Raw genomic sequence first — 5,702 nt, 5'->3', positions numbered from 1 at the left:
TTTCCCAAGAAAAATGCTTTGTACCCTGCAATGCATCCGGATCCAGCTTCTAGTGAGCCGCTAGAAGTAAAATGGGCAATAAAACCATTACCTCTTGCATGGCGCATAAAACTCGGGTTGACACTTAACTGGGGTACACTACGGAGTATACGTAGCACCACTATTTTCATGACTCCAATATCTAACAAAAAAATATGTTCTATAAATTATTAAAATTATGTTATTTGTTTTAAGGTGCAAATTAGGTATGCTATCAAGGTCTTTCGGAATGCTTAGCCATCAGCCCTTTTGCCTTTTTTTTTGGTAAATAGTATCAAGAAGAAAAGCACCTATACCTAACCAAATTAAGTGAATACACAAAATTATAGTCATTTTATTTTTATCTTTTCATACATAATCAAAAAATAGAAAAGATTTTTTTATGAGTGATCCAAGAAGTGCATGATAGATACATTTGCCCCTCCAAAAGCTTCCCCAAACGGGCTCTAGTGTTGCTGGGCTGAAAGGAACTCAACAATATTCTTTAGCAAAAACTCCACAGCAGTTTAAAGGTTGGTCTATTCTTTGTAATTAATGACAGGGAATTTTTTGGTTTTTCCAAATTGGCCGGCGAACTTCTCAAGAGGTGATCCTGGTTCCAACTTCCTACCTAGTTTCAGATTTTGTCATCACACTTGGCTCTAATCCTGAAACTTGCTCTACATATTCCTCCCTCACCTTAACGCTTCTCGTTCCATCTTGTAATCCATACTCACATGTAACTCTTACTCATTTGTAATTATTTATTCCTCCAATAAAGTTCTGTGTGGCTCTCAGCCTCCCTCGCAATTAAAGAAAAAAAAAAGGAAGAACAATAGGCAACAATGGACGGACAATTAATATATAGTAGCTAATTATAAAAGTAAAAAAAATGAACATATTTATACAATATTAATGATCGATAAACAATTCAAGTTAATGGTGATTAATACCAATCATGTTTATCACCTAGAAAGAAAAAAAAAAAAATCATGTTGCCAGTTTATTTGAACCTTGATTTCACATATTCAAAGCCTTAGAAAGCCTTTTAGATTTCGAACATTTCAGTGATTACAGAATCAGTTGACATGAGAAAAGTATGATTTATTATCCAATACCTTTTTCAGAAAAATCCAATGTATAAGTTTTTCTTAATAAAGGAAAAGAAAAACAAAATAAAGACATAAAAAGAAAAGGGAGTTAACAAGAAAAAAAATTACAAAAAACACAAAACTGGATTCCTTGCTCCTCGAGACCGTCAATCAAATATTCGATAGTTTTGAATTTAAGGATAGAATTAATGTTACCAGAAAATAAAAGTTTCAACTAAAAGATACCTTGAGTGGGAAAATAATCTATGCCGGGTAGTGTCATAGTGATGTTATTTAACTAGTTTTTCATCTTCTCCAATTACTCAACCTAATACAGAATTCTCAATAGATGTCTTGTGGTTTTTGATCCATCTTTAGATTCTAGATTATTTCAGAATGTTTGACGACAGGATATATAACAAACTTGGTATAAGTTTTGGAGCCATAATGAAGGAACATTAATACTTACATTGGTACGTGGCCTTCGGATTGTGATGCCTATGGGTCCATCCTGGCTGTAAAAAAAAAAAAAAAATCAAGAAAGTTGTTAAGAAGCATCCTAAAAATAAATGCTTAATATGTAGAATATTTTTTGTATTTTTTCATTCAAACGGTAATACTTGAGCAAAGTATAATCTTAACCATTATATATATATAATACTCAAAAGGCAACTCACATGGATTAAATCCCAGATTTTTTTTCTTTTTTCTATCTTTTTTTTGGTTTTTGAGGGCGCAGAGAGAGAAATTATAACCTATACCATGTGCACCATGACACCCGTGCACTACAGGACTAACAAGCTGAGATGAATTACATGGAGCTGACAAAAATAAAAAATTTGATTGGCTTGATGCACGTTGTAAGGCCCAATAGTCCTACATCGGAAAGACTCGTTCCAGAGCCTGGGCATATGAGACGAGTGTCTCCAAATCCTGCAGACGTATTTTGGGAGAAAAACAAAACCGAGAAGGGATGAAGGACGCTTGCTTGAAGCTCCGGAACCGGACAATATCTGGCAGGAGAGCTCCGTATTTCCTCCCTGATGTGGCTCCCACGTGGGCACTGGGTGCCTCACATGCCCCACGCAGGCGAGGGCATGACACACGTGGTATATAGTCTAATTTCTTGTGCAGAGAAGATTGCCTCGCTTCTCCACCCATAGCTCCTTTTTTTTTTTTTGAATGAAGATTTATCTAGATGTTAGAATTTGTTGGAGGCTACCATGTAGAGAGAGCATCTTGATTTGGTTTGGTTTTGATGTTCGTTGTATCAATTGTTTTCTATTATTGTATTAGTAGGGGTTTACCAAAAATCAATTTTTCTCAACTACAAAATTGTCCATCTCCATCATGTAGTTCCTAGGGTTCAAGCATGCATGTAGTTTCATTAAAATATTTAATTCCTTCAGTAACCGGTAACATGTAATTTCATTTAAATATTTTTTTCATTATCTGGTTGGTGGGTGAACGGGACATCATGATGCACGGTGCCAGGGATACACCCTCCACCCTAACATTTAGAGTCACTCAGAGTTTCAAAATGACATTGATACAAGGGGCTTAGGCAGCATAAAGTTCGGGAATCAAAATATATAAAAAAAAAAAAAACTTAGAATAAATCTTATACCTGCCAAATAGTTTTTTAAGAAATAGGCAAATAAGGAATAATTATTCTCATTGAACTTGCCTATTGGACGTAAAGTAGCTTAAAGTTATTCCTATAACCAAAACAAAAAAAAAAGAGGAATAACTTTTAGAATAAACATTCTAGAAAGTATAACTATTCTTATTCCACGAATAAGTGGTCCCATAGTTTGATAATTTTTCCTTCATGATGTTATGTATTATTTACCTGGTCATCAACAATGGAGCAGACACGATCTTTTGGCAGATTGTAAGGATGTAATCCAGTAGTGTCTCTGAACTTCTGAATCCTTATCAATGGAGCGTGTGGAGCCCAACCTATTGATGATTTTATCCCATTGCATATATTTTGTTGTTCTTTTTGTTGATGCTTGGAGCCAAAGATCCACATCAATAACTTGGCTATCGCTCAGACGTCGCCAACTCTTGATGTATGGACCAATATTACACCACCTCGAATTAGAAGTTTGGTTTTATTTCTCCAAACTTTTTTTTTTTTCCTTTCAAAAATATTCCCCAAGACATTCCCATATTAAGTTTAACTTTGGCTATCGTTATCAGAATGCTGTGGTCATACGATATACCCGCCTTTGAGTCGGTCGGCTGGCACCACTTCCTTCCTCTCAGGTAACCTGTCGCGTTCTAAACATCGTATCCTTCCAAAACACTGGCTTTGAGCTTTCTAAGCACAAATCTACGCGTTGAACGGGTCAATAATTGCCGACTTCTAAGTTAGCACAATTTCTTCGTTAAAGTCATGTGAGAATCCATGTAAGCATGTATTTAATATCACATCAATTATTTATTGAGAGGATCTTGAATATTTATACAAAATTGGACTGATTAAGAAATCCAAAAAGTATTTTTCGGTTCGCTTATTTGAGGAAGGCCCTGAATTGATACAAATGGTATAAAAAATGAATTCGGCATATAGCTTATGTAAATTAGGAAGGCTATTTTAATATAGCTTCCATTAATTCTACATCTTTTGGGCATTCGTGTCACGTTTGGTGTTGTCGCCAATTAGATCAGGTGGGGCTTGTCATTGACACGTAAATAGCTCATTACTTCAAGGAACTCTAAAAGCTGACTTTTGCTTGCATGATCTTACTGTATGTAGGAGTGCACCATGCGACTTTATAGGCATACCAACCAACAACTGATGCTGGGAACGAGTTCATTAATTGCGTTCTTATGGGGATTGCCCTAAGTTGCACGGCTTAACCATAGAAAGTGCACTTTTTTGTGGTTGAAAAATTCCAATGAAGAAAAAAAAAACAAGCTACTTCAAGAGTTTTATACATCAATAAAATAGAAATGATAGAAAGTGCATCAATCATTGAATACATAAATATCTAATTGGAAGATTGCGTGAGCGAAATCCAAGTGCACATTCACTGGCTCTACTTTTAGTGACCCCATTCATGTGATCTCCACGCTCTCAACTTATATATCATGCAGAACTATGGAGCATATGAAATCTCTCTTTTACATGCTAGTCTAATTATAGATATACTGCATCATGACTTCTCCACTTTTGAGTTAATGCACTGCCTCCATTTCGTAGATGGTGTCTCGATCTGTTGCCATTTGCATCGTGTATCTTTTGCAAGTTCAAAAGAGAATATTTACCTTTTCCTCTTACTAATTTTCTTTCTAAGGTGGAACCTGCCATCTCTAATTTGATCGAACCTTTTGTTATTATTAAAATGTCACTACCATATATGCCAAAATAATTGAAGATATTTTAGAAATAACGACATTGAAAATAACAATCTTATGATTGACATGCTTGTTTTTAACCTGATTTAACTAGGGCTGCAAATGGGTCGAGTTGGGTCGGATCTTGAGTGACCTCGATCCGACCCGGTTTCTTGTTCAAGTTCTAATTTTGGATCCGAATTCGACCCAGTTGAAAATCGGGTTGGGTCCGGTCGACCTGACCCATTTGTAGCTCTGGATTTATCTTGACATAATTTTCTTTTACTTTTCTAGTGATAATAAATGCGAGTGTTCCTATTGAATGTAGCATTTGATGTACCCATCTGACTTTTTTAAATCAATTATGACTAATAGATGTAGCTTGTTTTATGAGGCCTTCCACATTCTAAAGCCACTAATGTTTGTTCAACATTTTAAATATTATTAGTCATGATTTATTTATTAAACCAATTCATAGCTATCCAATCTAGTCTCATAAACTAGATCAACTAAACTGGTTTTGGTGTTAATACGTAGCAAGTTAAAAGAAACCAAATGTAAAAGCATGTTAAATGAGTATTGGCTTGGACAACCAACCATAGTTTTTCTATTATTCATAAATGTTTATTTTTCACATATAAAAGAACCATTATAATTTTCTAACTACAAATTTAAAATACAATTCTATCAGGCTATAAAATTAATAATTTTCTATATATTGCAGAGTTAACATTTATATTTATGCATTGCATTCTTTTTCCTTTTTATTTCCTCTGTGATTCCTATTACACATTAGTTCACATCATGCCATGAATCATTGTTCTTTTCATTCCGCATATTAGGGATATTGTTAAGGCAATAAATGTTGCTTTTGCATCCTAGATGATAGTGAAACTTAGATGCATGCATTCCAATCCAGTGCCTTGCATAAAAGGACTTTTCAATTTTGCAAAAGGTACCCATTCCTAGCATAAAGGGCATCATGCATACAGGAGATGCTCCTTATGCATTAGAAAATTATGGTTTGCTTTTATAAGTTGAGAATACATCTTTAATCATTTTTTTCACTATAATGCTTATATTTTTGAGTAATATTTAATTATTTTTTTAGTTTCTTTTTTATGATATAATGGCCTACAAATAACGAGCTACATAATGAGAGATATATAGCCCTCTCCTAAATGTCTTTAACTTCCCAATCCCAGTAAATATGGTTTTCAATTTCAGATTGCTTAGTGCAAGTGTTAA

Source organism: Phoenix dactylifera, chromosome 3 (genome assembly GCF_051530095.1).
Source record: "Phoenix dactylifera cultivar Ajwa chromosome 3, Ajwa_hap1_PhDact_Kaust_v1.1, whole genome shotgun sequence".
Lineage (NCBI taxonomy): Eukaryota > Viridiplantae > Streptophyta > Magnoliopsida > Arecales > Arecaceae > Phoenix > Phoenix dactylifera.
The sequence above is the reverse complement of the archived record's forward strand: the minus strand, read 5'-3'. Positions refer to the sequence as shown.